Below are 12,928 nucleotides of genomic sequence, written 5' to 3'. Positions count from 1 at the left end.
AATTAGCCTTCAACTGACAGTAGAAATAGTCATAGATTTCAATAAATGAGTCAATAGTATGTACAATAAATGCTTGCACATCTGCTGTACGTCCTAATAATTTCACATAAATAAAAATAGTGAAACATTAAAAAAGTTATAATTTTTAGATAACACTATACTAAATATATTCACCTTGTCACCAAATAATTGATTAAAACACACTGTTTTGCAATGAAGGTCTACAGTAGCCTCAACAGCACTCTATAGGGTAGCACCATGGTGTAGCCGGAGGACAGCTAGTTTCCGTCCTCCTTTGGGTACATTGACTTCAATACAAAACCTAGCAGAAGAGAGAGAGCTAGCTATATTTCGTTGTATTTTTTCACTTTCACTTACTTAGCTATCGAATACAGCTACCTAGTTTAGCCTACTCAAACACCCGGTTTAAACAGAGAGGGACGCTATGTTGGCTAGCTGGCTATGGCTATCCAATACTGGAACTCTTCCAAGTCAAGGTAAGCTTTTGGTTTTATTAATTTATTGCCACTGGGGCCCACCGTTTATAACTGCTAAACTGCTTGCTGTAAACTGCACTGCATGATTGTAGCGGGTTTACTAATGTGTTAGTTGTAGTAGCTATGTTGACTATGATATGGTGACACAACGATGTAGGCTGTGTATAGAGGTCAGCTGTTATGGTATGAAGTTTTAGCTTGGAAATGTATTTTCGTCTGGTCACAGACAGCTGTTGTGTTGTGCAATGAAGTCCACAAGCGAAGGGAAAATGTGAGAGGAGGAGAGTGCATAGATGTAAGAAGGAATTATACAACGAGCAAAGTGATCATGCTGTTTGTATGTGGCCGCTATGAAAGTGAACTGTGTTAGCGGGTGATCAGGGGTGTATTCATTCCGCCGATTCTGTTGAAAACGTTTCTTAAATGGAACGAAATGGGGATAAACATACCTGAATTTGTCCAATAGAAACTCTCGTTTGCAACTGTTTGGACTAATGATTACACCCTAGATCAACTAGACGCAGGCAAGAGTGTGCAACGCGGTATTGAATGTGTCACTGTCTGTCACTTTGATTACTCACATTTTTCTCTCGACCTGTGCACCTACGTTGAAAACTTTCATTCGTAGGCTAGGTTGTCGAAACCTCATGATGGGTATAGTGAAAATGAAAGTATCATTTAGTAGCCTAAAGCTATTGATGTTACATTGAGCCACTGATTAATACCCCAGATTGCCAGTCTCTAAAGACACAGTATATCATGAACATTGTAATAGAGACTGTAAGTTGCTGCTTTCTTTAAATGACAAGACTTGAACAGTGATGATAAGATATGTGTGATGTTGACGCCGTGACTCAGACAAAGAAGGAAGAAGATCATTACTGTATATGAATGAATCTACTCGTAATCCCCCCGGCTGTACTATCATGTACAGGTGCACACACAAACACTAGACATACACCAGACCCAGACCCAGACCCAGACCCACACACACACACACACACACTCACACACACACATACACACTCACACACACACACACACTCACACGAGCAGATCCCACGCAGTGCAGCTTAGTTTTAATAAAATACCAGTTAATAGGCCTACATCTGTGAAAGACAATGTTAAAATGGACCCCAGACAGGCCTTTGTTCCCTACACCAGGCTCCTCTCTGTTCACTTTGTTAATTCCATTGGCCCTCTCCTTTTGAGCAAAACAGATAACATTATTTAACGCTCTGCTGTGCATAATGGCATTTCAGTCTTCTTTCTTTCCTCTCCCTTTCTTTCTCTCTCACTCTCATTCTCATGCTCATGCTTACTCTCACTCACACTCTCACTCTCAGTCTCTCTATCCCTCTCTGCTGATTCCTCTCTCAAGGATCCAGTCTTTTTCCCTCTCTATCATTTCACCTCTAATGTTCTTTAATCGGAAGTGTATATATTAGCTCACCTCTGAATTCAACCTGATGATTATTTTGATCAAACATTAGTCTCCAATGCTCTCCCCATAAAATAACTTGAATGTATCGTTTTCCTTTGATTATGCTAATGTAAGTCAGATGAGCAGCCAGGGCCAGGTGTGCAAACACAATGCTGACACAGTCTGACAAGGAGCCATCCACACTGTTTCATCTACTGTCAAAATATCAATTTAACCAGACCTGGGAAATGGCTCCGATAAACATTGGGCAAAATTGGATTGAGGAACCACTTTCTCTCCTATTAAATTAAAATCTGGGGAAGACAGTTAATTCAAAGTAACAGTTCCACTTTTTGACAAAGGCAATATTTTGAACTGTCAGTCAAAACATCCATTCAGGAGCTTTTGAAATAAACAATGTCTTCTTCATTGAAGGTTTTCACCTATGGAAGATATTCAACAGTATCGAGCCCTCCCTCACAATGGGTTTGATTGTGCTATGACATAATCATAGACATGAATCAAATAATCTATGTAACCCATCCATAAACCTAGAGATAATATGTTTATTGTATAATATAATATAAATCCATTGGAAACAAATTAGAGCAGTGGTCATCAACAGGTCGATCGCAATCAACTGGTTGATCTCTAAGGCATTTCTACTCGATCGCCAAACATTTCTGTAAAAAACCCAACGAGAAAGCCTTGCGTTCCTATTTTCTTTTCTTTTATTTGTCTCATGCTGTTGGCGGTAGGTGGACCCGATTCAGCTGCCCTGCGCGCCAGGTAGGCAAAGTGTTCCCATCAAATCAAGTGCACTGTAGGCCTACCGCTGGCCAATCGGATGGCTCAGATTACTGTGTCTGTGGTAACGTAGCTGGCATAAAAGACAGCTACAGCAAAGTTGATACTGAGATTTCAAAACGTTTAACTTCATGAAAAGAGAGACTGTCAATGAATACAGAAAATAGTTGCTGTTTTTATGAGTGAGTTCATGTTTTTAAATTCTTACTCAACACTGTCAACACTTTTTATTCAACACTTTTATATGCCATAAAATGAGCGCTCTTCCTGCTTCCACTTGTGCTACACTGCAGCTGTAATGAATGACTAGGAAAGTGTATCGATAGGTTTGTGTTGTTATTATTAGCGGCTTGGGTCTTTTTTAGTTTCAAGGAATATTTCACTTTCTCTGTAACAACATGAATTTGTGCACGAGGCAGAAATAATGCAGTGCGACTCGAGTTTCACCATCAGCTGGCTGGAAGACCGTGTCCCTTTTTGGTCAGTGTCAGCGGAAGGAAAGGGAGAGCTGAGGGACATTGAGAGGCGGACCAGCTGCTCTCTCCCTCCGCTGAGACTGACCATCAGATACAGGCACCATCAGCCCAGTAAAATAAAAAATAAAACTTTATGCTCACTCAGCTGTGCCTCACAAGTAATACAACAACTGATATATTACAGGTGTGATCACATAGCCTACCTCACATCTGTTTTCAATAGGTTAATGTTGCGTAGGTGTACGTTTTTTAAGTAATGTTAAAAATAAATCTGAGCGGTAGATCTCGGCTTGAATTTTGACTCAGAAAGTGATCTTGACTCAGAAAATTCCACAAATTAACTTTTAAGAAGGCACACCTGTTAATTGAAATGCATTCCAGGTGACTCCCTCATGAAGCTGGTTGAGAGAATGCCAAGACTGTGCAAAGCTGTCATCAAGGCAAAGGGTGGCTATTTGAAGAATCTCAAATATAAAATATATTTTGATTTGTTTAACACTTTTCTGGTTACTACATGATTCCATATGTGTTATTTCATAGTTTTGATGTCTTCACTATTATTCTACAATGTAGAAAATAGTAAAAATAAAGAAAAACCCTTGAATGAGTAGGTTTGTTCAAACTTTTCACTGGTATTGTTTGTTAAAGCCACTAAATACGGGCTACAATACACAATAAGGCCGACATCAAACGGCAACGTAAAAAAATTATCACCAGCACAACAATCACCCGCCGAATGCAAAGCATGCAGGACAAATTAGAGTTCAAACTACAGAACTAATAAAATTGAACGGGATTACTCACAGTCATCAAGGCCGCATTGGAGACAAAGAAAACTTGACCAAACAATTGGTAACCAGGAAGCATAGTTTTGATGTTTTCACTATTATTCTACAATGTAGAAAATAGTAAAAATAAAGAAAAACCCTTGAATGAGTAGGTGTGTCCAAACTTTTGACTGGTACTGTATATATTGGACACGGGAAAAACGGCCAATGGGACTCTTTTTGTTTTCTTATGACTTTTGCACTATTTTTCAGTTGTCATAATCAACTATATTGAGCATTTGGCTGACCAGTGGGCAACGGCCCCGGTTTTCTGATTTGCTGAGCTTAGGTGGCACAAATCCTGTGGCGTACTGCATTAGCATCGAACAGCCCCCGCGATATGCAACTTTTCATGGAAGTCAGGAACCAATATAAACAATTAGTTAGGAAAGCAAAGGCTAACTTTTTCAAACAGAAATTTGCAACCTGTAGCACTAACTCCAAAAAGTTTTGGGACACTGTAAAGTCCATGGAGAATAAGAGCCCCTCCTCCCAACTGCCCACTGCACTGAGGCTAGGAAACACTGTCACTACCGATAAATCTACGATAATCGAAAATTTCAACAAGCATTTTGCTACGGCTGGCCATGGTTTCCACCTGGCTACCCCTACCCCGGCCACCAGCTCTGCACCCTCCGCTGCAACTTGCCCATGCCCCCCGCTTCTCCTTCACCCAAATTCAGATAGCTCATGTTCTGAAAGAGCTGCAAAATCTGGACCCCTACAAATCAGCTGGGCTAGACAATCTGGACCCTTTCTTTCTAAAATTAGCCGACGAAATGGTCGCAACCCCTATTCCCAGCCTGTTCAACCTCTCTTTCGTATCGTCTGAGATCCCCAGACATTGGAAAGCTGCCACGGTCATCCCCCTCTTCAAAGGGGGAGACACTCTAGATCCAAACTGTTACAGACCTATATCCATCCTGCTCTGCCTTTCGAAAGTATTTGAAAGCCAAGTTAACAAACCGATCACTGACCATTTCGATTCCCACCGTACCTTCTCCGCTATGTAATCTGGTTTCCGAGCTGGTCATGGGTGTACCTCAGCCACGCTCAAGGTCCTAAACTATATAATAACTGCGATCGATAAAAGACAGTACTGTGCAGCCGTCTTCATTGACCTGGCCAAGGCTTTTGACTTATTGGCAGACTAAATAGCCTTGGTTTCTCAAATGACTGCCTCGCCTGGTTCACCAACTACTTCTCAGATAGAGTTCAATGTGACAAATCGGAGGGCCTGTTGTCTGGACCTATGGCAGTCTCTATGGGGGTGCCACAGGGTTCAATTCTCGGGCCGACTCTATTCTCTGTGTATATCAATGATGTTGCTCTTGCTGCTGGTGACTCTCAGATCCACCTCTACGCAGACGACACCATTTCGCAGACGACACCTCCAAACGAGCTTCAATGCCATACAACACTTCTTCCGTGGCCTCCAACTGCTCTTAAACGTTAGTAAAACTAAATGCATGCTCTTCAATCGAACGCTGCTTGCACCCGCCTGCCCAACTAGAATCACTACTCTCGCCGGGTCTGACTTAGAATATGTGGACAACTACAAATACCTAGGTGTCTGGTTAGACCGTAAACTCTCCTTCCAGACTCACATTAAGCATCTCCAATCCAAAGTTAAATCTAGAACTGGCTTCCTATTTCACAACAAAGCCTCCTTCACTCATGCTGCTAAACAAGCCCTCGTAAAACTGACTATCCTACCGATCCTTGACTTTGGCTTTGTCATTTACATAATAGCTTCCAACACTCTACTCAGCAAATTGGATGTAGTCTATCCCAGTGCCATCCGTTTTGTCACCAAAGCCCCATATACTACCCACCATTGTGACCTGTACGCTCTCGTTGGCTGGCCCTCACTACATATTCGTCGCCAAGCCCACTGGCTCCAGGTCATCTATAAATCACTTCTAGGCAAATCCCTGCCTTATCTTAGCTCATTGGTCACCATAGCAACACCCACCCGTAGTATGCGTTCCAGCAGGTATATCTCACTGGTCATCCCCAAAGCCAACTCCTCCTTTGGTCGCCATTCCTTCCAGTTCTCTGCTGCAAATGACTGGAACGAACTGCAAAAATCTCTGAAGCTGGAGACACTTATCTCCCTCACTATCTTTAAGCATCAGTTGTCAGAGCAGCTTACTGATCACTGCACCTGTACACAGCCCATCTGTAATTAGCCCACCCAACTACCTCATCCCCATATTGTTATTTACATTGTTATTTTTTTTGCTCATTTGCACCCCAGTATCTCTATTTGCACATCATCTTCTGCACATCTATCACTCCAGTGTTAATACTAAATTATAATTGTAATTATTTTGCACTATGGCCTATTTATTGCCTTACCTCCATAACTTACTACATTTGCACACACTGTATATAGATTTTCTATTGTGTTATTGACTGTACGTTTTATTTATTCCATATGTAACTCTGTGTTGTTGTTGTTGTTTTTACCGCACTGCTTTGCTTTATCTTGGCCAGGTCGCAGTTGTAAATGAGAACTTGTTCTCAACTGGCTTATCTGGTTAAATAAAGGTGGAATAAATAAAATAAAATAAATACAAATTCACATTCAAAGTCAAACGCGCATCAACAAAGAGAGTGAGACCCGGAAAGTTGGTGCCGAAAAAGTAAAAAAAACCAAGAAAGGGCTCTTGAGGCTGGCTCTGCTAAATGTGTGAAATTATCCGACTTATTTGCTAAAAGTTCTGGTTCTGCTGGTCTGAGTGCTGTGTCTGTGAGAAATGACATATCAGCTGCTGTAGTGCAGTCGAAGTAGGAGGAAAACAGAGAAAGACACACTGACACAGAACATGTTGCCTACTGCTGCCAGTTAGGCCTAATATTTTGGCTCTATATTGTATGATATATATGTTTATACCTACTATAGTAGGCTAATTAGGGAAAGGGGATTCGTTGGAACATTTAGACACTAGGCTACTTGCAATATGCACTGTACAAAACATTAGGAACACCTTCCTAATATTGAGTTGCACCTCCTTTTTCCCTCAGAACAGCCTCAGTTCGTCGGGCATGGACTACAAGGTGTCAAAAGCTTTCCACAGGGATGCTGGGCCATGTTAACTCCCATGCTTACCAAAGTTGTGTCAAGTTGGCTGGATGTCCTTTGGGTGGTGGACCATTCTTGATACACACGATAAACTGTTGAGTGTGAAAAACCCAGCAGCGTTGCAGATCTTGACACACTCAAACCGGTGTGTCTGGCACCTACTACTACCCCGTTCAAAGGCACTTAAATCTGTTGTCTTTCCCATTCACCCTCTGAATGGCACACATACACAATCCATGTCTCAATTGTCTCAAGGCTTTGAAATCCTTCTTTAACCTGTCTCTTCCCCTTTATGTACACTGATTGAAGTGGATTTAACAGGTGATATCAATAAGGGATCATAGCTTTCACCTTTTCAGTTTATGTCATGGAAAGAGCAGTTCCTAATGTCTTGTCCACTCAGTGTAGCCTAGCAAGTGATTAGATTGGCTTTTATAACACATAGGCAAGGCAATAGCCATCTACTAGACATTTATACAGTGCTTTTTACCAAACACAAGTCATCATGTATTTCAATAAAGGTCAATTCTGGGACTGTCTGAGTATATATATATTTTTTATCAATGTTTATTCGCTTCTGAATATCAGTCTCTATCACGTTTCAGGAGAAGACCCAGATGCAGACAGTGTCAAAGTAACAAAAGTTTATTACAAAAACAGGGGGCAGGCAAACGACAGGTCAAGGGCAGGCAGAGGTCAGTAATCCAGATCAGAGTCCAAAAGGTACAGAACGGCAGGCAGTCTCAGGGTCAGGGTAGGTAGAATAGTCAAAACCGGGAAAACTAGAAAACATTAACTTGAGAAAGACAGGAGCAAGGGGAAAACCGCTGGTATGCTTGACGAAACAAAACGAACTGGCAACAGACAAACAGAGAACACAGGTATGAATATGGGCGACACCTGGATGGAGGTGGAGACAATCACAAAGACAGGTGAAACTGATCAGGTTGTGACAGTCTCAGTGAGTGGGTTTATGAGCTGTAGTAACGAGTGACTCTGGTGTCGGATTACATTACATAGGCTGGAAAGTCCCGCTTATCTCCCACTTATTTAATTCGCTGATAGGCCTGTCACTACTTGGCGGAAAGATATGCATACTGGCACACTGTCAAACGAAGCACAACGCTGGAAATCTATCTGCATCCACAATAACTAGTCTCGGCATCATTCTTTGACAAACACAGAAGGTTGTATATTGAATTCAATAGAAGAAAACAGAGAGAGGGAGAGAGAGAGACTGCCAGTTTCTTAATGTAGCCATTGGCTGTATTATATAGCCAAAACATTAAGGAACTGGCAGTCACTCTCTCTCCTTCTCTATCTCTGTTTTCTTCTACTGAATTATATGTAGCATAATATTTAAACACTTAGCTAAGTGGGCAGGAGGGAACACTTGACATGCACTAATTTGAAATATGTTGTTAGGCTGTTATAAGATATTATATAAGCCAATGGTCATCTATAATTCCTTTATTCAGTGATTTTCTTCATCTAACATCTGTATTTAAACATTCACAACTAGAATGGGTAACACTTTATTTTAAAGGGATACTTTGGGATTTTCAGATGAACTCGTGGATAAAATTTTTATGTCTCTGTGTCCAGTATGAAGGAAGTTAAAGATAGTTTCGCAAGCCAATGCTAACTAGCATTAGCACAATGACTGGAAGTCTATGGGTATCTGCTAGCATGCTAGTACATACCATGTTATTGCGCTAAATATATATATATAAATGTGTTTATTCATTCACAACTAGGATGTTGCAGAGACAGCTCAGAGGTGAGTGCAGCGGGGGTAGGAAGAAAACAGAGAGTTCCTTAATATGTTGGCTCTATATGTAATAGCAATTCACACTTAGGAGTTACAGACAGACAGACAGACAGACAGACAGACAGACAGACAGACAGACAGACAGACAGACAGACAGACAGACAGACAGACAGACAGACAGACAGACAGACAGACAGACAGACAGACAGACAGACAGACAGACAGAGTTGAGGGAGGAGTTGAGCAGTTATTTATTGAATTGACTTATGCTGGTGGGAATTAATGATTTCTGGGCTCTGGCGGTTTTGTAAAGATGGTTACAGTGGGTGTGTCAGGTCGGTGGCAATTCTCGCTCCTGCCCTCACTACTCTCTCCAAGAACAGCGCCATGTTCTTGAAATTAACTCCACTGATTTTGCTTGACAGCTTTACTATTTTATGTAGTTGTTTTTTATTTGCGATGGATAGCTGATTGTACCAGGCTTGGAAACAGAATGTGAGAACACTCTGAACAAAGGATGTGTAGAATATGGTTGTTATTCTTTTATTGACCTGATATTTATTTAATTCGCCTCATAAAATACAGTTGTTGTTGTCCTTTTTTGTATATCTGTTGTGTGTTTGCAGTCCAGGAGAGTTTTGAGTCAATTATAGTTCCAAGATATGTATTATTGTTCAACTGATTATATTTATTCTGAGTCAATGTGGATGGGGTTGTGTCTTCTTTTATAGTTCTGAAGTTTATTGTCATTTCCTTTTTTTTTCATTAAGAAGGAGTCTGTTTCCCTTGCACAATTGGGTGAAGTGTGTTATTTCTGTCCTGTAGTCATACTCGGACCCCTCTATTACCGCGCACGGGCTGGTGTGGCTGAAATGCCAGGGCTGAATTTTTCATCAATATCATAGCAGATGTACAGTGTGCCATTACGAATTTCTGTAGCCTTACTATCCTGTTGCACTATTCCATTGTATTACATCTACAGTATATTGCCTTATCATGTTTTCATTCTCTTTCAACTGTGAAGATAACAACCGCAATAATGAAATAAGTCTCAAATACTCATCTGAGACCAGGGATAATCCAATCGATTGTAACAACAATATTGTCTAAGGAACACAGCCAAGTTATCTTAATTCAGTGTATACCCACTTCCTGGTTCATTCAATGTTACGCCCCAAATAAATGAACCATGGTAAAACCACTTCATGTGTGCTGTGCAGTTGGCTCATGCACATACAGTATGTTTCCATGGTGACTTATACAGGTAAGGCTCATGACTCCAGGCTCTTACACCCTAAAGGTAGTGTGTATGTATTCAAGAGTAGTAGGAGGGCATATCAGCGTGTGTGCGTTTGTGTGTGTGTGTGTGAACTGAAATTTGCCTAAAAAATTCCAAAATTCCCTCAAATGGGAAATATCCATTGCCGACTGGGCATAGGGCGCTGTCCATTTCAGCACTCCGGAGCCCCGCGACCCCTGTCTCATGAGTGGCAGCAGAAGATAGCCCTATTTGCTAAAAGACCAAGTCCATATTATGGCAAGAACACTCAAATAAGCAAAGACAAACGACAGTCCATCATTACTTTAAGACTTGAAGGTCAATCAATACGAAAGTTTCTTCAAGTGCAGTCGCAAAAACCATCAAGCGCTATGATGAAACTGGCTCACATGAGGACCGCCACAGGAATGGAAGACCCAGAGTTACCTCTGCTGCAGAGGATAAGTTCATTAGAGTTACCAGCCTCAGAAATTGCAGCCCAAATAAATGCTTCACAGAGTTCAAGTCACAGACACATCTCAACATCAACTGTTCAGATGGGACTGTGTGAATCAGGCCTTCATGGTCTGAATTGCTGCCAAGAAACCACTACTAAAGGACACCAATAAGAAGAAGAGACCTGCTTGGGCCAAGAAACATGAGCAATGGACATTAGTCTGGAGTCCAAATTTGGAGATTTTTGGTTACAACCGCTGTGTCTTTGTGAGACGCGGTGTGGGTGAACAGATGATCTCCGCACGTGTAGTTCCCACCGTAAAGCATGGAGGAGTGGTCCTCCTGAGGTCCTCACGAGTGGCGCAGTGGTCTAAGGCACTGCATCGCAGTGCTAGCTGTGCCACTAGAGATCCTGGTTCAAATCCAGGCTCTGTCGTAGCCGGCAGCGACCGGGAGACCCATGGGGCGGCGCACAATTGGTCCAGGGTAGGGGAGGGAATGGCCGGCAGGGATGTAGCTCAGTTGGTAGAGCATGGCAATTGCAACGCCAGGCTTGTGGGTTCACACGGGGGGCCAGTATGAATTATTATATATTTAAATCATATTTAAAATAATAATGTATGCACTCACTAACTGTAAGTTGCTCTGGATAAGAGCGTCTGCTTAAAAATGTAAAAAAGGAGGAGGTGTTATGGTGTGGGTGTGCTTAGCTGGTGACTCTGTCTGTGATTTATTTAGAATTCAAGGCACACTTAACCAGCATGGCTACCACAGCATTCTGCAGCGATACGCCATCCAATCTGGTTTGGGCTTAGTGGGACTATCATTTGTTTTTGAACAGGACAATGACCCAACACACCTCCAGGCTGTGTAAGGGCTATTTTACCAAGAAGGAGAGTGATGGAGTGCTGCATCAGATGACCTGGCCTCCACAATCCGCCGACCTCAACCCAATTGAGATGGTTTGGGATGAGTCGGAAGGCAGGGTGAAGGAAAAGCAGCCAACAAGTGCTTAGCTTATGTGGGAACTCCTTCAAGACTGTTGGAAAAGCATTCCAGGTGAAGATGGTTGAGAGAATGCCAAGCGTGTGCAAAGCTGTCATAAAGGCAAACAGTGGCTATTTGAATAATCTCAAATCTCAAATATATTTTTATTTGTTTAACACTTTTTTGCTTACTACATGATTCCATATGTGTTATTTCATAGTTTTGATGTCTTCACTATTATTCTACAATGTAGAAAATAGTATAAATAAATAAAAAACCTTGAATGAATAGGTGTGTCAAAACTTTTGACTGGTACTGTATATATTTTCATTTCGTAACATTGTCGAGATGTTAATGGTTTTGATTTATAAGCAATTCTCCTTTTATACACTTGATCTATTTAATGATGTTGTGTTTAGAAACTTTTCCTTTGACATTTAAATGGCATTTATCTGACAATTTATTCTGTTTTTATATAGACATTTCGTTAGATCTTTTTGCAATATTAGTTATGTATATTTGCTGTTATCGAAACGTTATAAATTCTGTTCATTTCTTTGAAATATTGTTGATAAAATATAATTTACTGCCCTTTCTCGTCCCTTTGAGGAACCAATGCTGAAATTAACGTGAAAATAAAACAATGGTTCCTCTAAAACTCCTGACTCCTGTGTGTGTGTGATTGTGTATAGCTATTTGAACCGCAAATCTACTTTAGTGTGACTATGTGTGCATGCGTCTATGTTAGAGCGCTGTAAAGGTGTGCACATGTCTTCAGGAGAGGTATGTGTTTAAGAACGGCTGAGGTGTGATTGACGGGGTCTAGTCTGTGTGTTTCGCAGGGCACTCCCTTAGCATTCAGCTCTGCCTCTGCAAGGGCTCAATCTCGCCCATCTGGCCTTGGGGGTGTGAGATTTGCTGTGATGCGGGTGGCACCTGAACCAGGCCAGCTCATCCTCGACTCTCCCGCTATCCCCCCTCTCCTCCCTGGGGCCTGGACCTGCCGCCTGGGCCCTCCTGGGGCTAAGAGTGGCTGGTGGAGAGCATGCCTTATTAATGGCCCATGGTATGACGCTCTGGCCCAGCGGTTGATAAGCGATCCAACATACACAGAGAGACACACACACTGATCCACTCACACACATACACCAATCATTACCACACACACTCGGCTTGAGGAGCGGACCATCCAGCGCGTCCTGACCCAGCAGGGGAGGATTGCCTCCTCACACACACGCTTTTCTTAAGATTGCACACAGAGAGGGAGGGAATCGATTAAAGGCCATTACACCTCTGTGCGGTTGGGGGGGGGGGTTGATCGGGAGATGGATGATTTGT

General features: G+C 41.9%; 1 protein-coding gene across 1 annotated transcript in view; it reads right to left on the bottom strand.

Moving 5' to 3' along the window:
* The window catches only part of LOC121582571 (transmembrane protein 132D-like), a gene marked incomplete at its 5' end in the record, with an annotated part of 96,601 nt that overhangs the window by 28,013 nt on the left and 55,660 nt on the right, over positions 1-12,928 (bottom strand). The window lies entirely within an intron of this gene.

The sequence above is a fragment of the Coregonus clupeaformis genome, chromosome 15, assembly GCF_020615455.1.
Source record: "Coregonus clupeaformis isolate EN_2021a chromosome 15, ASM2061545v1, whole genome shotgun sequence".
Taxonomy (NCBI): Eukaryota; Metazoa; Chordata; class Actinopteri; order Salmoniformes; family Salmonidae; genus Coregonus; species Coregonus clupeaformis.
The sequence above is the reverse complement of the archived record's forward strand: the minus strand, read 5'-3'. Positions and strand labels throughout refer to the sequence as shown.